The 22,247-nt window shown below is 40.1% G+C and overlaps 2 pseudogenes; both read left to right on the forward strand.

The window, feature by feature from the left end:
* The first annotated feature begins 8,251 nt into the window (after positions 1-8,251).
* On the forward strand, positions 8,252-14,835 carry LOC127183270 (tripartite motif-containing protein 16-like protein; annotated as a pseudogene).
* Positions 14,836-17,426: 2,591 nt separating this feature from the next.
* LOC127183296 (tripartite motif-containing protein 16-like) lies at positions 17,427-20,463 on the forward strand (annotated as a pseudogene).
* The last annotated feature ends 1,784 nt before the right edge of the window (positions 20,464-22,247 follow it).

Raw genomic sequence — 22,247 nt, forward strand, 5'->3', positions numbered from 1 at the left:
GCTGTTTTAACAGAAAATCCTTAATTACTTGCTTTTTCTCTTCTCTTGGGACTTCTGTATTAAAGAATTCTGCAATCAAAAGCAGATCCTTTTTCTATATTTATGGAAGACCTCTGTGTTGGGAGAAAGAGTAAATGCCAACAAATCAAACTCCATTTCTACCACCACAGAGATCCTCCCCCTCACACTAAAGCAAAGACAGCGAGAACTAGACGTTAGGAGAGAAAAGATAAATTGTGCTCACCAAATTAATCGTAGTTGTTAAAAAAAATGGCCGGACGAGCCCCCACTTGTTATGTTCACCTCCTATCTAGGGGTTTAAGAGGGGAAGTAGCAACGGGAAAAAAAAAAAACAAATAATAAAAAAAACCCAGCAAGAACACGCTTCAGTCCCCTGAAAATGACACCAATTTCGAGTTACAAAAAAAAGTAGGTTTATTTACAACAAAAGAAATAGGAAGCAATGGCTCAGGAGAGAGCAAGGCCTAAAATAACAAACAAAAATTTTAGGGAGCAACTTACCTCAAATTCCAAAAAAAAGAGAAAATAAACAACATAAAACTTCCCTCTACTCCCTAACTGAACCAAAAACAGGGATGAAGGAAAAGTCCAAAGAAAGGCACTCTCTCCCTACGCTTCCCACAACAATACACAAAAAATAACAAATTTCAAAAGAGTAGAGATTCTTGCAATTGTTTTTAGCTTAAATAAATAAATGAAAAAAAAACAGGTACTACCTCCAGACAGTTCACACTGAAACACCATTAGCCACTGCTAATTCCCAACACAAACTCAGGTTGACAACTATGATATTGAAAAAAAACCCCACTAAGTTCAGTCTGGAGCAGGGGAGAAGTGTGTCTCCCTCGTGCAAACACAGGACTGCCATCATGTACTCCACTCTCAGTCTCAGGCACGCTCTCCTAACGAGCCACAGGTGATGGTGATTCTGCCTGAAAGAGAGAGAGAGACAGAGAGAGAGAGAGACAGAGAGAGAGAGAGCATAGCACAGACACAGAGCATATGACCACGCCCCACATTGGAAAACCAAAAAAAAAAAAAAACTAAATAATGAAAATACATCCTGGGATGTAACAATGGTTTTGAAATTTTAGTTAAAAAGATTGGTTATAGTGTTTTAGCAATCGAGAAAAACTGTAACATAGGTTGTTCATGTTAATTTTTTATCAATAACCCAGAGATAAAATGTATGTAATTCAACACGTTAGGTTTTACAGAATTAAATTCACAGTAAAAAAAAAAAATAATAATAATAAAAAAAAACATTTTTAACTACCTATTAACATACTGATATGTGTTTTATACAATTGTAATATTGTGATAACCACCAAAATCAGGTGGTAATGAGCTGGATGAATGTTAATTTACAGTTTTTCACTATAAATTATACAATGACGTTCTTTTTCACTTCCAAAAAAGTGCAATTTTAACTATGTAATTACAGTTATTCACCATATATAGTACAGAAAGTGTTAATCAAATAACTTTTTTACTGTAGCATTTTTACAGCCTTTGCTGTTAAAATCATGACCATTTTTTTACAGTGTGTTATCACTCTAGCTTGTTTTTGATTGCAGGAATTGAGTGTGTTATAATTGCCCTCAGTTACAGTTGCTCCCAGTCTCCACTGCAGCTGAACTTCTGTCAGTGAAATAACATGTCAGAATAAATGTGTGTAATAAATCCTCATATCGACAGTAAGATCAGTGTGTGTGTGAGTCCTGAGTGACCAGGTGTTTCTGTGCTTTTCTCAACCTTCTCAATTTGTGTTGATTTAAATCAGTCATTTAGTTTTTCGTGTGTCATATCATTATTTTAATTGTTACTATGAAAATTACCTTTCAACTCAAATGATCACACAGCCAATTAATCATTTTCATTTTCCAGCTTATGCAGCCACAGGCCTTTCCAGCATTTTGTGTTCTTCTTTGTTTTTATTGTCACACATTTTAATAATTGTTAAACACGCATACAGTTTTTTTTTAAGTTATAACTTGTTAATAATTTGTTAAAACCTGTAAATGACTCAAAATTTCAAGCTGTTATAGCTCATATTGTTCTACATGCAATTTCATGTCATTTAAGAACAATAGTCTTGTACTTTGTGAAATTTATTTGTCACCGCAAAATGCTAAATGTTGTAAAATGCTAAATGTAAGAAAAATCGTTTAGCATGACATTACAAAAAATGAACTAATAGTTTTGTGTGTGTGTGGTAGGTAGAAAATATAGTTTGTACAGTATAAAAAGCATTACATCTATGGAATGAACCTATAAAACATGCGATCTTCATAAAGATGATACAGTGCAGTTTGGAAAAAGTATTTTTGCCTGGACAGCATGTATATAAAAATAGCAGAGGACCTAGGACAGATCCTTGTGGCACTCCATACTTTACTGGTGATAACTGAGATGACTCCCTGTTTAGATAAACAAAGTGGTAGCGATCGGACAGGTAGAATCTAAACCATCTTAAAGCCTGCTCTTGAATACCCGTATAGTTTTGTAATCAGTCTATAAGTATGTCATGATCTATAGTGTTGAACGCAGCACTAAGATCAAGTAAAACAATGAGATGCAGCCTTGGTCTGACGCAAGAAGCAAGTCATTAATGATTTTAACAAGTGCAGTTTCTGTGCTATGACGGAGCCTGAAACCTGACTGAAATTCTTCATAGAGATCATTTTTTGCAAGAAGGAGCACAATTGAGCAGACACAACGTTTTCTATAGTTTTAGACATAAAAGGAAGATTAGAAATGGGTCTATAATTTGCCAGTTCACTAGGGTCTAGTTGTGGCTTCTTAATAAGAGGCTTAATAACCACCAGTTAATAATATTCTTCTGCTACAGGTAACAGTTCTTTCAGTAATTTAGTGGGTACGGGATCTAATAGGCATGTTGTTGGTTTAGACACAGTGATAAGTTTATTTAGCTCTTCCTGTCCTATAGTTGTAAAGAACTGCAGTTTTTCTTTGGGCGTGGTGAAAGAAGCTGATGTATTAGACACTGTAGAATCTACATTTATTATTGTACTTCTGATGTTATCTATTTTATCAGTGAAGAAATTCATAAAGTCATTACTATTAAACTGTAAGGGAATATTTAGATCGGGTGTTGTCTGGTTATTTGCTAATCTAGCCACTGTGCTAAATAAAAACCTTGGATTGTTTTGGTTATTTTCTATGAGTTTGCGGATATGTTCAGCCCTAGCAGCTTTTAGAGCCTGTCTATATCTGGACATACTGTTTTTCTATGCAGTTCAAGTTTCAAGTTAGTTCTTCTCCATTTGCACTCAAGATTACGATTTCCTTTTTTTGAGAGAATGGGTATTACTTTTGTACCATGGCGCAGTACGTTTTTCTCTAACCTTTTTTTAATTTGATGGGGGCAACAGCTTCTAACGTATTGGAGAAGATGGTGCCCATATTGCTAGTCATTTTGTCTAGATCCTGTGTATTAAGGGGCACACAGAGCAGTTGAGATAAATCAGGCAGGTTATTTGTAAATCTATCTTTGGTGGCTGGAACAATAGTTCTGCCAAGATGATAACGTGGAGCCATATAGTTAATATCAGTAATACGCAGCATGCACAATACAAGGAAATGGTCAGAAAAATTCTCACTTTGATGACGCCAAAGGAGTTTATTAGGTCAGTAAACGCAAGTCCTAACGCATCATTTGTATTATCAGAGTGAATGTTCAAATCTCGGAGCTCATGCTTATAACAGTAGTTTGGTGGAGTAGACTTATTTAGACCAATATAATCATCAGGTTTTAGCCAGGTTACATCAAAACTATTATCTGTAATAATTTCATTTACAATAACTGCTTTGGGTGCGAGTGATTTAGTCTTTAGGAGTCCTGGGTGCACTGGGCCTGTGCAGAGAAACACACCGAGTAGAGGTGGTGGGAGTGTTAGTATCGTGCTGTATACTTACCTCAGACATGTGAGCGTCAGCCCGGAAAGATTTCAGCACAGTTCTCCGCTCTCTCAGCTTGGCCTGCTTCTCCAACAGCTCATACATCTGCTTCTCCATGGCCTCCAGCTCGAGCTGCACCAAGTACAATGGTAATGTGAGTGAATAGAGCTATAAGCTAATAGCGGACTCAGGAAATCCAAATAAAACTAGTGAGAAGGCACTCTGATTGTTTTAGTTGTAAAATACAACAGGGGATATATTCACACGTTATAAGAAACGAAAATGATGGTGTATAAAATTGATTTTGGATTAAAAAACAGACGATAATAAATTAACTTGACGGAGCTCAAACTCACAGGAGGTGGATTCAAACTACCATGGTGTGGATGAAAAGAGAAACACCGTAGGGGTAATCCTGAAGGAAGAGTATGTAAATAGTGTATTGGAGGTGACGAGAGTGTCTGACAGAATGGTGAGTGTAAAGCTGGAAATTGAAGGGGTGATGATAAATGTCATCAGTGTATATGCCCTGCAAGTGGGAAGTGAGATGGAGGAGAAAGAAGATTTTTGGAGTAAGTTGAATGAAGTGGTGGTGAGGGTAACCAAAGAAGAAGTGCTGATTGGAGTGGACTTCAATCGACATGTTGGAGCAGCTGATGAGGAGGTGATGGGTGGTTGACGCTGTCAAAGAAAGGAATGTGGAAGGGCAGATGGTGGTAGATTTTGCAAAAAGAATGGAAATGGCAGTGATAAATACATATTTTAAGAAGAAAGAGAAGCACAGGGTGACGTTTAAGAGCAGAGGAAGGTGCACAAAGGTGGACTATGTCCTCTGTAGGAGCTGCAAACTGCAGGAGATCAATGACTGTAAGCGTATGACAAGCTGTATGAGAAGTTAAACACTGAGGAAGGGGAAAAGGACCTGTACCGATTGGCCAGACACAGGGATAGAGCTGGAAAGGATGTGCTACAGGTTAGGGTGATAAAGGATGCAGTTGGAAATGTGCTGACAAGTGAGGAGATTGTGTTGAGAAGAGTATTTTGAGGAACTGGTGAATGTAGAAAATGAAAGAGAGAGAAGGTTGGGTGATGTGGAAATAGTGAATCAGAAAGTTCAGGGGATTAGTGAGGATGAAGTGAGGGCAGATATGAAGAGTGGAAAGGTGGTTGGTCCAGATGAGATACCAGTGGAGGCATGGAGATGGTGAGCAGCAGCATGGGTTTATTCCAGGAAAGAGCACCACGGCTACAATGTTTGTTTTGAGAGTGTTGTTGAAGTAAAGAGAAGGCCAGATAGAATTGCATTGCGTGTTTGTGGATTTAGAGAAAGCTTATCACAGGATGCCGAGAGAAGAGCTGCTCTTCTCTCTTAGGCCTTTCTTGTTTGCAGTGGTGATGGACAGTGTAAAACAGTTCGTAGAACGGAAAGAAGGAGGCAGGAACCGGCGAACATTTAAACACTTTAATAATAAATTAAACAAACACAAAAGTAAAGCAGCAGCCCCTCATGGTCGACTGCCGCACACAAAACACAAACACATTGTCATTATACTACACTGGCCTTGTTCCGTTTCCACGGCTGTTGGCCCCGCCCCACTCGTTACATACCCCTATCGCCCCTTGCAGGCCTAGGGGTACCCTCGAGAGTGCGCTCTACTCCCCCCACTCCCAGGGGGGCCGTCAGGGCGGCCGCGGTGTACCTGGTGGTAAGGACAGACAAGGCGAGAGAAAAGGGGACGGAAGGCTGACGAGAGACAGAGATGAGAGAGGGGAGAGAGGAAAATAAAAAAGAAGAAGCTCTTGGTCCGATTGCCGGACACACTGTCGCTCGGTCCTCAACCAGCCGAGGCTCTCACTCGTGGTGCCATGCGGTGGTACTGGACATCCTCTGGTGGACGGCTCGACATTCCTCCACCTCCCGGCGGACAGCAATGGCTCCTCCGGTTTGAGGGCAGCCGGCAGCGAGTCCCCCGTTCCCTGCTCTTCCCCAAACATGGCGAATGGCGCCGACTCCTCCGCTCCCTCTCGGATGGCAGCCACCCCTCCTTGACCCAGAGCACAGCAGCGAGCCTTCCGTTCCACCTGTTGTACAGTCGTTCCAGCACCACCGTCTCGGGCAGCCACTGGCGGTCTCTGCTCCTTAATGCTGCCCAACCTTCTCAGCACCGTGAACCCCATCAGCAGCGAGGGCTCTCAGACAGCATGTCCCTCCTTCCTCCCGGGTTTCGGCACCAACGTAAAACAGTTCGTAGAATGGGAAGAAGGAGGTGGGAACCGGCGAACATTTAATCACCTTAATAATAAAATAAACTAACACAAAAGTAAAGCTGCAGCCCCTCACGGACGGCTGCCGCACACAAAACAAAATTAATATCCAGGCCTGGTCCTCTCTCGTCTTCCACTGTCGTCGCTCCTCCTTTTATCCTTCTGGAGCTCCTCCATGGGACTCGAGACTGGTGAGTGGCGCAGGTGTCGCTCATTATCATTATACTCCACCGGCCTTGTTCCGTTCCCACGGCTCTTGGCCCCGTGCCACTCGTCACAGACAGGTTGATGGATGGGATTAGGAAGGAACCCCTACGGACCATGACTTTCACAGATGATATTGTGATTTGTAGCGAGAGTAGGGAACAGGTGGAGGTGAGTTTGGAGAGGTGGAGGTATGCACTGGAGAGAAGGGGAATGAAAGTCAGTAGAAAGAGGAGAAAGACAGATTACATGTGCATAAACGGGAGAAAGGGAAGCAGAATGGTGCAGTTACAAGGAACAGACGTGGTGCAGGTGGATTAATTTAAATACTTTGGGGTCAGTTGTCCAAAGTAATGGAGAGTGTGGTAAAAAAGTAAAAAACCAAAAGTACCTGCAAGAGTGAAAGGTAATATTTACAAGACAGTAGTGAGACCAGCTATGTTGTATGGCTTGGAGGCAGTGGCACTGAAAAAAAGACAGGAGAAGGAGCTGGAGGTGGCAGAGTTAAAGATGCTGTGATTTTCTTTGGGAGTGACGAGGATGGACAGGATCCGAAATGAGCATTTTAGAGGGGCAGCGCAAGTAGAACAGTTTGTAGACAAAGTGAGAGAGGCAAGACTAAGATTGTTTGGGCATGTGCAGAGAAGGGATGCAAGGTATGTTGGGAGAAGAGTGTTGAGGATGGAGCCACCGGGCAAGAGGAGAAGAAGAAGACTAAAGTGGAGGTTCATGGATGTGGTGATGGGGGACATATGGATGGTTGGTGTGACAGAGGAAGATGCAGAGGATGGACCAAAATGAAGACGGATAATCCGCTGTGGTGACACCTAGAAGCTGAAAGAGGAAGATGAAGAAGAGTTACATTAAATTGTAAATTAGTCTAAGTTAAATCCAAAAATAAGACTGATTAGCCCTTTGCTAATTGTTAGTTGGTCAAATTCATACTTAAGACACAGTCTTAACATACAGGCTAAGTTTATGCAACTGACCCCAGGCAGTAAAAGGTGCCTTCCATGCCACCACCCCAGACGGGGGAAATCAGCAGAGTTTTTAACATTCACTGTGCTCAGAGGCATCATATCTTTCATAAAGTAACAGTGCTTGATACATGTACAATAATAAAACTGAATTTCCATACAGGGAGAGTGGTAGGGAACGCATTATAGGTCTATAATGATAAAACACACCTGAATCAACTAGTCAAGGTCTTTGCGTTTACTTTATTAACAGTCAGGTGCATTAAAACTAAACTAGACACTCTAAGTAAGTTACCATGCGCATTTACATGCCATTCATTATGGATAAAGATGAGTTTGCCTCCTGGCGCAGAAATAAAAATAAAAAATATAAATAAATAATAATAATAAATCAATAAAATAAAATCAATAAATTCAATAATGGAGCCAGATCACGTAAACTGTTAAGACTGGCTACAGTAATATCAGCGTCAGGTAAGATTACTTACCTTCATTTCTGCACTCAATTACATAATGTTTTAATTACGTATGTACCCTTATGAACATTAAGTATGCAAAGCAATATGCAATGCATGCGTACAAAGCATGTGATCTCTGTAATGCCCAGATGTACAAAACAGACCCTCCCATCTCTATAATAAACAAGTAGATATTAGTCCCATTCAAATCGGTACTTGTAATCACATATGTTGGGTGATAAGACCTGTAACTAAAACATTGCTTAGAAAATTAGTCCCATCCAAATAGGGCTAAAGAGGAACCTCCTTTACAGACTTACAGACACGCCTGTTTTACACACGTCACTCAAACACAGAACCAGGAAAGTATTTAAACTCATCAGTGCATAGAAAGAGAAACTGAAGTGTAGTTGAGCTGTTGTGTGTTTGTGTCTCTGTATTCATGCAGTAAAATGGCAGAAGCCAGAATTTCAGTGGATCAGAATGAGTTCTTGTGTGCAGTGTGTCTGGATCTCCTGAAGGATCCAGTGGCCATTCCCTGTGGACACAGTTACTGTAAGGGCTGTATTACAAAATGCTGGGATCAGGAGGATCAGATGAGAGTCTACAGCTGCCCTCAGTGCAGACAGACCTTCAGACCAAGACCTGCTTTAGCTAGAAACACCATCTTGGCTGAAATGGTGGAGAAACTGAAGAAGACCAAACTTCCTGCTGACTGTTACGCTGGAGCTGGAGATGTGCAGTGTGACGTCTGTACTGGAAGAAAATACAAAGCCGTCAAGTCCTGTCTGATGTGTCTGGAATCTTACTGTCAAACTCATTTTGTCCGTCATGAGGAGTTTCATTCACGTAAGCCACACAAAGTGACTGATGCCACTGGACGACTGCAGGAGATGATCTGCCAGAAACACGAGAAGATCCTTGAGGTTTTCTGTCGCACTGACCAGAAATGTATATGTGTGCTGTGTACGATGGACGAACATAAAAACCACGACACTGTATCAGCTGCAGCACAGAGGACAGAGAAACAGGTATTTAAAACTAGACACTGATGAAATATAATTCATGTCTGATGATTGTAATCGATTATCCCTTCTGGAGTTTGAACCTACAGCCACTGTTTATCAGTTCAGATAAGTAACCTTTAAACTGCCTCACCCTACATTTACTGGATTCATCTGTTCACATGATGATTTAGTGTCAGTAGTTTTCTGTGACTTTCACTATAATCCATTTGTCCTGCAGAAGCAGCTGAAGGAGACGCAGAAGACGTTCCAGCAGAGAATCCAGCAGAGAGAGAAAGATCTTCAGCAGCTGAGAGAGGCTGTGGAGTCTCATAAGGTGAGTCTGGAGAAGAAGAGAAGTTTGTCTCAGTCTCAGTTCAGACTCTCTTGTCTCTTTCAGTCCCACTGAAGCCTGAATCACTGTGTGTCCTAACAGCGCTCTGCACAGACAGCAGTGGAGGACAGTGAGAGGATCTTTACTGAGCTCATCCGCTCCATTGAGAGAAGCCGCTCTGAGCTGATACAGATGATCAGAGATCAGGAAAAGCGAGCGGTGAGTCGAGCTGAAGGACGACTGGAGCGACTGGAGCAGGAGATCAATGATCTGAGGAGGAGAGACGCTGAGCTGGAGCAGCTTTCACACACACAGGATCACATCCAGTTCCTGCAGGTAACAGAGATCTAGAAACAGTTTCAGATTCAGAAACATTTTTTACTCAACAGCCATATGCAAACTGAAGTTTTTCCTGAACTCTGCCTTGTCCCGTTTGTCTTTCTTCATAGCCACCTTTACAATCTTGAAAGGATGGACTGTGCCATACTACTGCAATAAAATGCACAAGTCTCTTTAACATTGTTTCTTTTAGGACTAATCTCATTTTTTATGTATACTTATTTATATATGTGTGGTTTTATGAGTGTGAATGTAGATTGATATAGTTTCATTTCTACGAGAGTTACGCAATTTCGTTGTATGCTACATGCAATGACAATAAAGGTATTCTATTCTATTCTATTCTATTCTATCATCTTCTTCTGATAGAGACTCACTTTAAAAATCATTTCTCTCAGCTCTTTCTTCTGGAAGATATATTTAGCTGTCAAACAGCACTAGCGCCACCAACAGTTCAAAACTTCAACAACATTTCAGCTTTATTACATCAAATGTTGGTGCAGGTTATTGGGTGAAGTGTGGAGCTGATGAGTTTTGATTTCTGTTTTCTGTAGAGTTTCCAGTCTCTCTCAGCACCTCCTGAATCTACAGACGTCAGTGTCAATCCCTTTAGTTCTTTCGTCTCTTTTGATGATCTGAGAGCATCTGTCCGTCAGCTAAGAGACAAACTGGAGGATTTCTGCAAAGAGGAGCTCAAGAAGATCTCAAACAGAGGTAAAGTCCTGGAGATTCATCTGCTCTCAGAAACGAGTCCATCATCATCTCATATCATGGAGAACATCATATTAGAAATGTGGGTAACGCTTTAGATTACAACCCGCAAAGAACTACGTAAGTAAACTGAATTTACGGTGTATGTTTCTGTAATTATAGTGTACCTATAAAGAACGTACATGTAGGTATAAGGGAACAATATGTTATATTTGGGTAATAAGGGGATAACAAACCAGATATTCAACCTGCAAAGAACTACATAAGTATACTGAATTTACGGTGTACGTTTCTGTAATTATAGTGTACCTATTAGTACGTATGTGTGTAGGTATAATAGAACAATAGGCTATGTTACGTTTTGGTAATTCGGGGGGTAACAACCAGATATACAACCTGCAAAGAACTGCGCTAGTAAACTGAAGTTACAGTGTATGTTTCGCATTTATATTGTACCTACGTGTAAGTATAAGGGAGCAATATGTTACGTTTGGGTAATAAGGGGGTAGCAAACAGATATACAAATAATTTATAATGGAATTACTTAAAAACTTAACAGGTACCTATTCTATTAAATCGTAAGTTTGGTGTATCTATACGTAAGCTTTTTAAAATTACTGGGAAATTATACTCTTGTTCCATGTAGTTACAGGGTAAGTGTGCCCTCTGCGGGCTGTAAATTAAAGTGGCGATTGTTCCCCCTTGTTCAAGGAAGTTACAGGGTAAGTAAGTAAAAATATTTTTTTATAGTCGCTAATCCCACTTCTACCTCTAAACCTAACGTTAACTATGACTGAACAGTAATAAAAATATTAAAAAAACAGGAAAGTGCAATCACAATCATTTATTTATTGCAAAAATGTCAACAGCCATACAAAAAAGTAATCCAAATAACGATGCGTTTGCAGCCGCAGTCCTCTCTGGCGGAATACAGTAGGTTTGAGGTGCAGTAGGATGAGAGCAGAATTTAAATTGTTAATCGCTGAAAATATTATCCAGATTATTGTCTTGATCCACTCAGGAAGGCGCCCGCGCGTCATTCCAACACATCTCACCAGAAACACGGCATGTCGTAATCTGTGACGAATGCAGGCGAGAGCCAATGAACGTCCGATTTTCCTGTTGCAAAATGCACTTTAGCACGGGTTTATGGCTGTTGCTGCTGGACTCGCTGCTAGAGATTGAGATGAAGATCGCCGGACAAAGCCTTGAATTTGGTTCTGGTCCTCGCAAATCGTATGGATTCTGAAGATCTGGGTTACAGCACACAAATAAAATGGTTTAATTTGTAATTATGATGTGTGTTCGGTGTATTTTATGGTTCTATTGTTAGTCACAGCATGTTAGAGAAAACGCCTTTGTGTTCCACCACGGCAAACGAAGTTAATATTACATGAATGATTAAACGATTGCAGAAATATTATTTATTTTAAGGGTTTAACGTGTAGTCATGATAACATTATGTAGACCTATTCTTGGAAACGAGCTGGCAACAGAAATCACACAGAACAGAATGAAATGTTATAATTTCATATGAAGTAAACGTTAAATGTTTAGATGATGTAAATATGTCAGTATTGTACATTTAGTGTCTGTAAAAATGTAAATAAATGTACATTTTGTAGAACCACATTTTACGTCACGTTGTTATATGTATTGTACCCTGTAACTTCGTTGAACAAGAGGGGAACAATCGCCACTTTAATTTACAGCCCGCAGAGGGCACACTTACCCTGTAATTACATGGAACAAGAGTATAATTTCCCAGTAATTTTAAAAAGCTTACGTATAGATACACCAAACTTACGATTTAATAGAATAGGTACCTGTTAAGTTTTTAAGTAATTCCATTATAAATTATTTGTATATCTGTTTGCTACCCCCTTATTACCCAAACGTAACATATTGCTCCCTTATACTTACACGTAGGTACAATATAAATGCGAAACATACACTGTAACTTCAGTTTACTAGCGCAGTTCTTTGCAGGTTGTATATCTGGTTGTTACCCCCGAATTACCAAAACGTAACATAGCCTATTGTTCTATTATACCTACACATACGTACTAATAGGTACACTATAATTACAGAAACGTACACCGTAAATTCAGTATACTTATGTAGTTCTTTGCAGGTTGAATATCTGGTTTGTTATCCCCTTATTACCCAAATATAACATATTGTTCCCTTATACCTACATGTACGTTCTTTATAGGTACACTATAATTACAGAAACATACACCGTAAATTCAGTTTACTTACGTAGTTCTTTGCGGGTTGTAATCTAAAGCGTTACCGAAATGTGTTAGGAATGGATGCAGGATCATGAGAATCACACTGTTCATGTCTGTTGATTTCCACAGTCACATTCACCAACATTGTTCCCAGGACCAGGAACCAGGACTTCCTACAATGTAAGTCAGTAAGAAAACAAGCAGAAAAACTCACTGAGTGTGTTCATGTTCTTCCTGTAGAAGGTGAAAGAAGAGTTTTATAATTGATGATGTAAATGATGATTTGCACAGGATATCTGCTCATCTGTACTGACACACTGATGATACACTGAACATGAAGAGTTCAGCTACATGAAAACATCAAACAGATTCATAATTCCTGATTCTGATGTGTTTTCTCTCCATCAGATTCCCATCAGCTCACTCTGGATCTGAACACACTGAATAAACGCCTCCGTCTGTCTGAAAGAAACAGAGTGATTACTCACACTTACACAGAGCTGCCGTATCCTGATCATCCAGACAGATTTGATCATTATTCTCAGGTGTTGTGTAGAGAGAGTGTGTGTGGACGCTGTTTCTGGGAGCTGCAATGGAGTGGGATTGGTGTGTTTATATCAGTGTCATATAAGAGCATCAGCAGGAAGGGATCGGGTAAACAGTGTTGGTTTGGATTTAATGATCAGTCGTGGAGTTTGGAGTGCTCTCCCTCCAGTTACTCATTCAGACACAATAACATAGAGACTGTTCTCCCTGTGAAGCCCATCAGCAGTAGAATAGGAGTGTTTGTGGATCACAGTGCAGGAACTCTGTCCTTCTACAGCGTCTCTGACACAATGAGCCTCATCCACACAGTCCAGACCACATTCACTCAGCCGCTCTATCCTGGGTTTTGGGTTGGTTCTGGATTAGTGAGACTCTGTTGATGAATCAGAATAGATTGATGAGAGATTCTACCCATAATGCTTTGAGCTGATGATGAATCAGTAACAGTGAGATGTTATAGAGTCTCTTGTTTTCTCTTCATGACATTAATACTGCAGCTGAACTTCTGAAAAAATGTGTGTAATAAATCCTCATATAGACAGTAAGATCAGTGTGTGTGTGTGAGTCCTGCTTAGTGACCACGTGTTCAGTTTTGTAGCAAATTAGCTCGAAAGGGAAATGTATATAAATAGCTGCAATTAATTACAATGAATTATAATTATTTATATCAGCTGTTAGTAGTAACTGTAAGCAGAATTAAATTGCCATCAACTAATCTATTCATCCAGCGAACATTCAGTGCAATTTCATATCAACTCTAAAAAAGAATATTTTCGTGGCCACACAAAATCACTTTCTTACAGTACTAATGTATTAGAGCATGTAGCTGGACCGGATCATAAAAGGGACATTATTTACAAGCGGTGACAGAATCAGAAACTCATGCAAATTTGTGCACAAGAGTTTTATTAACTAAGCACTACATTTATTAACTGCTACACTACACACATAACTAATCTAAACAAACAAACATACAATCACTCATACATAGGGGAAGGGAAAGTGAGACTGGGTGAATGAAGCCATTAGAGAAACAAGGAATGAAGCTATGAAAGGTAGTCAGTTACCCTTTGAATGAAACCATTTTACAGCAGGGTCTACAGCTTATACTAAACCTCTGTTTTGTTTAGTTATATGTACGATACTTGCATTGCCTTGGTCACTGACGAGTGTCCGGATGCAGTCTCGGATTAAAGTCTTTCGAGGTTTCGAGGTTTGGATTTGCGTTCACGTTCTTTTGGGTTTGAAGAGTGATGAGCTCCAAAGATGTTATTTTGAGGCTGTGGTGATTGGGGGTTTCTTCCCAGGTGGAAAATGAAGAGAGAAGAGCACAGATCTTGAGAGACATCAGCTGAAATCTGAGGATCTTTGGTGAATTGAAAGACAAGGCTGAAGCCTGGCACAAACATAGGGGTCCAGAAGAGTTCTAGCTCAGAATCCTCTCAGATGGAGGCGGTCACTGATGTGAGGCCTTTTTAAGTTGTGTCGAGGTCACACCTCTGGGGGAATCGAAGAACCAATGGAGATTTACACTTTCAAAGACAAATATACAAAAACAGTAATAATATACACAATGACCTGGGGCTAACTGTGATAGGAAGGTCAAAGAAAGGTTTGTCTATGAATTAATGAAAGTCATATCCTACAGCAGTATGTGTCTGTTTTAGAGAGAATTAAGTAGGGTGGGGGGTTTCTCTACATACTTTTACGTCATAAAGTTTATCTGGTCTTGCTGAAGTGTCCTGGTTGCCCACAAGTATTGTAATACCAGTAAATTTTGACCTGAGGGGGACATTTTTTGGTCCCCATGAGGAAAAAAAAAGTATAAATCACACATCATGAAGTGTTTTGAGAATCTGTAAATGCCTGTATTTTTACGGGGTTAAGGGGGTAGGGTTAGGGTAAGGAGATAAAACCATTAACACTATGGAATAAACCCATAAAACATGGAAACCCAATGTGTGTGTGTGTGTGTGTGTGGTCTTGGTATTCCCTGCGTTATGGTGACCTTTTTGGGACATTTTGCTCTCCATGTGGAAATAATCATTGGAAATGTTCACAAATCATACAGAATTATCTTTTTTGAACATCTAAAAATTAGGACATTAGGCATAGAGATAGAGTAAGGGGATAGAAACATCTCAGTTATTTATGTAACCCTTGTTAGAATGGGAACAGAGATGTTAAGTCAATTCTGATGTTTGGGGTCTCATTTGGGAGCCCATTCACCTCTGAGTAGAGAGAGAAACGCCTAATGAACACTGGCAAGTGGAATTTACATGTTCATTCATTCCCCACTACATATGGGCATTTAAGATCCACTCATTCAGGTTTGTGCTGAGGGACTAAGAGCACGTTCTGCTCATTCAAGGTTGAGGGCAGGGTGGAGGCCCACATTCATAACCAAGATGTTCCCTTTTAGTCAGTCACATTCAATGTTACATCGATATTGGCGTATGGGGTCGCTATTGAAAGCAACACAACCACTGAACTGTGGTGCTGGCAAGTAAAAGTGTGCCTAGAGAATACACATATGGACTAACTGACAGGACAGTACTACGTATGGCATGAGTACAGATGGAACTACTACCAATGCAGGGTCGGACAGAAGGAATTTTGTCAAGGGAAACCATAGCATGACAAAATACACATACAGGGATACCCAAGAGGAATCTCACATATGGGCACCTAGCCCACTACAGGTGATGATCTAACAGGTATACAACTCAAGTACTGGAACTGGCACCAGACCGCTCCACTGACATTGTAAAAAAAAAAAAACCTTGTAAGGACTGAGTCTGCCTCTCTTGAGGGCAGAGCTTGCAAGTCCATCACCTGTTCCCGGAAGGGAGTGATGAGACTTTTGGGCACATATCCAGGCTAGGGTCTCAAGATCACGTGAGAGTCAGTCGGCCCAAATTCTCTGCATGTTTTTTTGACCGAAAATTCCTGTAGGTCCCCCGATGGATGAGAGCAATTTCAGGAGCACTGTCTTAAAAGGCAGAATCTTAAGCTCATCTGACTCAAGTGGACAGCCTCTACTCCAGCCTCTCTTGCAGAAAGGAAAGCACAAAACTTTAGGCAACACAACTTAACGGACAGACTCTACTTCAGTACATAAGCCTGATTGCTAGAGCCAGCTCTGATCTGAGTGATCGTGTCTGTCACTGCCTGTGATTGGCCACTTAAGTCTTCACTGTGCCATCCAGGAGTCACACGTGGAGGTTCCACAGATATAGATGCAGGTGCTATACGTGCCCACCTCTGAGAAAGGAAGTTCTTCCCCAGAAGAATATGCCAGGGAGGGGCTGTCGTGAGGAGCTTCAGGTCAGAAAACAGCTGGCAGTGGGAGGATTCCTGGGAAGCGAAAAGGTCTGCCTGGGTTTCCCAGAATTGACTCCAGATCAGGACCACCTGAGAACAGATTCTCCATTCTCCTGGCAGTTGTTATCTCCACATACCCATTAGCCACCCCACCATCAAGGGCAGTGAGAATGGGAGAGCTCTAGCATGACCAAGGAAGATTGTATAAAAAGGTGGTCATCTATTTTTTTTTCTGCAAGACTGGCCATAATTTTTTTTTTAATTCAATTACATTAGATTAAGTAGACAAGTCAAAGTTGAATACAAAAATAAGACTTGATTACCATTTTGCTAACTCCTAGTTGGTCAAACTTTACATTACACACAGTTTTGACCAATCTCCTGTTAATCTTGAGTACCTATAGAATACTATTGCATCATTTATATCTTCAAAGAGTCTTCAGATTTATCAGATTTCATAAAGAAATATACAGCTTTATGCATCAGAAATTTTTTACTTACCACCTGCAGTTTTGACTCATGGCCAGGATCTTTTATCGCTGAGACCACTCCATCTTCCAGTATCAAACAATGTGTAAATCCACCGTCAAACTGGGCCTTGTTTATAAAATATTAATCAATAAAATGAACGGGAACAAACAATCACACTTGCGAAAATCTGTTGCTGTGCCGGAAAAACATACTCCATCCACTGTTAATCCTGGGTTCTCTGGTAAGCTGAACAAGGTTATCTTTCCCTCACATCCAAAACACATTTCTTTTGGGGCATTCTTCTCGAGCAAGTCCTATGTAGCGCAACGTCCACTGTGCTCAAAGGCTTCATGTTTTTACTATTAAGTAAAAGTGCTTGATGTATTTAAAATAATACAATTGTACATGTCCTTACAGTGAGAGTGGTAGAGAATGTATCATAGGCCTATAATCATAAAACTCAACTAGTTTCAAGGTCAATTTAAAACAGTCAGGAGTGTTGAAACTAAACTCAGTAAAAGCAGAAATGGGTAACTGCTTTACAGACACGCCTGTTTTACACACTTCTCTCAAACACAGAACCAGGAAACTATTTCAACTCAGCAGTTGAGGGAAAGAGAAACTGAAGTGTAGTTGAGCTGTTGTGTGTTTGTGTCTCTGTATTCATGCAGTAAAATGGCAGAAGCCAGAATATCAGTGGATCAGAATGAGTTCTCGTGTCCAGTGTGTCTGGATCTCCTGAAGGATCCAGTGGCCATTCCCTGTGGACACAGTTACTGTAAGGGCTGTATTACAAAATGCTGGGATCAGGAGGATCAGATGAGAGTCTACAGCTGCCCTCAGTGCAGACAGACCTTCAGTCCAAGACCTGCTTTAGCTACAAACACCATCTTGGCTGAAGTGGTGGAGAAACTGAAGAAGACCAAACTTCCTGCTGACTGTTACGCTGGAGCTGGAGATGTGCAGTGTGACGTCTGTACTGGAACAAAATACAAAGCCGTCAAGTCCTGTCTGATGTGTCTGGAGTCTTACTGTCAAACTCATTTTGAGCAGCATGAGGAGTTTCGCTCAGGAAAACGACACAATGTGACTGATGCCACTGGACGACTGCAGGAGATGATCTGCCAGAAACATGAGAAGATCCTTGAGGATCCTTGAGGATTTTCTGTCGCACTGACCAGAAATGTATATGTGTGCTGTGTACGATGGATGAACATAAAAACCACGACACTGTATCAGCTGCAGCACAGAGGACAGAGAAACAGGTATTTAAAACTAGACACTGATGAAATATTGCTGACACTCTATGCTTCATCATAATTCATATTTCATGATTGTAATCAATTATCAGTTCTCGAGTTCAGATAAGTACCTTTAAACCTTTAAACCTCACCCTACATTTACTGGATTCATCTGTTCACATGATGATTTAGTGCCAGTAGTTTTCTGTGACATTCACTATCATCCGTAGCAGCTGAAGGAGACGCAGAAGACGTTCCAGCAGAGAATCCAGCAGAGAGAGAAAGATCTTCAGCAGCTGAGAGAGGCTGTGGAGTCTCATAAGGTGAGTCTGGAGAAGAAGGGAAGTTTGTCTCAGTCTCAGTTCAGACTCTCTTGTCTCTTTCAGTCCCACTGAAGCCTGAATCACTGTGTGTCCTAACAGCGCTCTGCACAGACAGCAGTGGAGGACAGTGAGAGGATCTTTACTGAGCTCATCCGCTCCATTGAGAGAAGCCGCTCTGAGCTGATACGGCTGATCAGAGATCAGGAAAAGCGAGCGGTGAGTCGAGCTGAAGGACGACTGGAGCGACTGGAGCAGGAGATCAATGATCTGAGGAGGAGAGACGCTGAGCTGGAGCAGCTTTCACACACACAGGATCACATCCAGTTCCTGCAGGTAACAGAGATCTAGAAACAGTTTCAGATTCAGAAACATTTTTTACTCAACAGCCATATGCAAACTGAAGTTTTTCCTGAACTCTGCCTTGTCCCGTTTGTCTTTCTTCATAGCCACCTTTACAATCTTGAAAGGATGGACTGTGCCATACTACTGCAATAAAATGCACAAGTCTCTTTAACATTGTTTCTTTTAGGACTAATCTCATTTTTTATGTATACTTATTTATATATGTGTGGTTTTATGAGTGTGAATGTAGATTGATATAGTTTCATTTCTACGAGAGTTACGCAATTTCGTTGTATGCTACATGCAATGACAATAAAGGTATTCTATTCTGTTGTATTCTATTCTATCATCTTCTTCTGATAGAGACTCACTTTAAAAATCATTTCTCTCAGCTCTTTCTTCTGGAAGATATATTTAGCTGTCAAACAGCACTAGCGCCACCAACAGTTCAAAACTTCAACAACATTTCAGCTTTATTACATCAAATGTTGGTGCAGGTTATTGGGTGAAGTGTGGAGCTGATGAGTTTTGATTTCTGTTTTCTGTAGAGTTTCCAGTCTCTCTCAGCACCTCCTGAATCTACAGACGTCAGTGTCAATCCCTTTAGTTCTTTCGTCTCTTTTGATGATCTGAGAGCATCTGTCCGTCAGCTAAGAGACAAACTGGAGGATTTCTGCAAAGAGGAGCTCAAGAAGATCTCAGACAGAGGTAAAGTCCTGGAGATTCATCTGATGAGTCCATCATCATCTCATATCATGGAGAACATCATATTAGAAATGTGTTAGGAATGGATGCAGGATCATGAGAATCACACTGTTCATGTCTGTTGATTTCCACAGTCACATTCAACAACATTGTTCCCAGGACCAGGAACCAGGACTTCCTACAATGTAAGTCAGTAAGAAAACAAGCAGAAAAACTCACTGAGTGTGTTCATGTTCTTCCTGTAGAAGGTGAAAGAAGAGTTTTATAATTGATGATGTAAATGATGATTTGCACAGGATATCTGCTCATCTGTACTGACACACTGATGATACACTGAACATGAAGAGTTCAGCTACATGAAAACATCAAACAGATTCATAATTCCTGATTCTGATGTGTTTTCTCTCCATCAGATTCCCATCAGCTCACTCTGGATCTGAACACACTGAATAAACACCTTTGTCTGTCTGAGAACAACAGAGTGATTACTCACACTTACACAGATCAGTCGTATCCTGCTCATCCAGACAGATTTGATGAGTGGTATCAGGTGTTGTGTAGAGAGAGTGTGTGTGGACGCTGTTACTGGGAGCTGCAATGGAGTGGATGTGTGTATATATCAGTGTCATATAAGAGCATCAGCAGTAGAATAGGGAGTGTTTGTGGATCACAGTGCAGGAACTCTGTCCTTCTACAGCGTCTCTGACACAATGAGCCTCATCCACACAGTCCAGACCACATTCACTCAGCCGCTCTATCCTGGGTTTTGGGTTGGTTCTGGATTAGTGAGACTGTGTTGATGAATCAGAATAGATTGATGAGAGATTCTACCCATAATGCTTTGAGCTGATGATGAATCAGTAACAGTGAGATGTTATAGAGTCTCTTGTTTTCTCTTCATGACATTAATACTGCAGCTGAACTTCTGTCAGTGAAATAACATGTCAGAATAAATGTGTGTAATAAATCCTCATATAGACAGTAAGATCAGTGTGTGTGAGTCCTGCTGAGTGACCATGTGTTTCTGTGCTTTTTTCTGTTTGTGTTAATGAAATCAGTCATTTAGTTTTTAATGTAGTGTTACGTCATTATTTTTTATTATTACTCTCAAAATTAACTTTCAGTTCAAATGATGACACACACTCAATAAATCATTTATTCACCTTACATAGATTGTGTAGTTCTTTTGTCTTCTGTTTTTTTTTTAATTGTCATGCATTTAAATGTTAAACATATTTAATTGTTAACTGTAAAAATTATTATTTTCAAGTCACAGCTTGTTAATAATTTGTGTTAAAACATCTAAATAACATGAAATTTCAAGCTGTTATAACTCATATTATTCTACAAGCAATTTCATGTCATTTAAGGTAAAATCTCTTGTAATTTTTTTAAACTTCATTGGTCTCATCGTTGTGCTTAATGTAAGACACATCATTTAGCATGACATTTAAAAATGAACAAATAGTTTTGTGTGTGTGTGTGTGTGTGTGTGTGTGTACTTGTTTTTGCTACATTGTGGGGACCAAATGTCCCCACAAGGATAGTAAAACCTGAAATTTTTGACATTGTGGGGACCGGCTTGAGGTCCCTATGGGTACAAAAGCTTATAAATCATACAGAATGAGATTTTTTGAGAAAGTAAAAATGCAGAAAGTTTTCTGTAAGGGTTAGGTTTAGGGGTAGGGTTAGGGTAAGGGGATAGAAAATACAGTGTGGACAGTATAAAAACCATTGCACCTATGGAGAGTCCCCACAAAGATAATAAACCAGACATGTGTGTGTGTGCCTGGTATTTATCATGTTATGGGGGACCAAATGTCCCCACAAGGATAGTAATACCAGTAAATTTTGACTTTTTAGGGACATGTTTTAGGTCCCCATGAGGAAACAGGCTTATAAATCATGTAGAATGTGGTGGTGGTGTTTTGTTTGTTTGTTTTTAAACCCTCTAGGTCTTGTAAATTCACTGTAAACCACAGCTTCACAGGGCTTATTGCTTTTATAAAACGGTTATTATTATTAGTGAAATATTAGTTTAAATATTATCTTTATTTGTACTAATACCTATTTTGTGTTTATATCTCATTTTAAAGGTTATCAGCCGCCTTCTACTTCAACTACTGCAATTGTAAGCTACTGTACCATTGCTTCTACTATTGCTTTGCGAAGCCTTTGCAAACTGTGCTTGACGAATTTATAAGAATATATTCACAATAATAAAATTTCCTTACAGTGAGAGTGGTGGGGAATTTATAGCCATAAACTCATAGCTTAATAGAGGCCGGCAGGACAAAGCTGCCAGTAACCAAACAATTAGAAATGAATGCACATAAATATATTTGTTTATTTAAACTACACTGACCAAAATTATAAACGCAACACTGTTCTCTCAAATATTGTTGACAAATCTGTCTAAATCTGTGTTAGTGAGCACTTCTCCTTTGCTGAGATAATCCATCCACCTCACAGCGTCTTGATATGTCACACCTGTGAGATGGATGGATTATCTCAGAAAAGGAGAAGTGCTCACTAACACAGATTTAGACAGATTTGTCAACAATATTTAAAAGAAATACGCCTTTTGTGTACATAAAAAAAGTCTTCGATCTTTGAGTTCAGCTCATGAAAAATGGGGACAAAAACAAAAGTGTTGCGTTTATCATTTTGGTCAGTGTAATTAAAACAGTTTTAGTAACAGTTTTATTGAACTTAATACGCCTAACTGAACAAAACCTACAAGGTGTATGACTCCAAAATGGGTAAAATCTGTCTTGATTCAGTAGTCGCCCAACTGACTGAAGTGGCAGATCAGCTGACCTATCAG

This window comes from Labeo rohita, chromosome 2 (assembly GCF_022985175.1).
Source record: "Labeo rohita strain BAU-BD-2019 chromosome 2, IGBB_LRoh.1.0, whole genome shotgun sequence".
In the NCBI taxonomy this organism is placed as follows: Eukaryota; Metazoa; Chordata; class Actinopteri; order Cypriniformes; family Cyprinidae; genus Labeo; species Labeo rohita.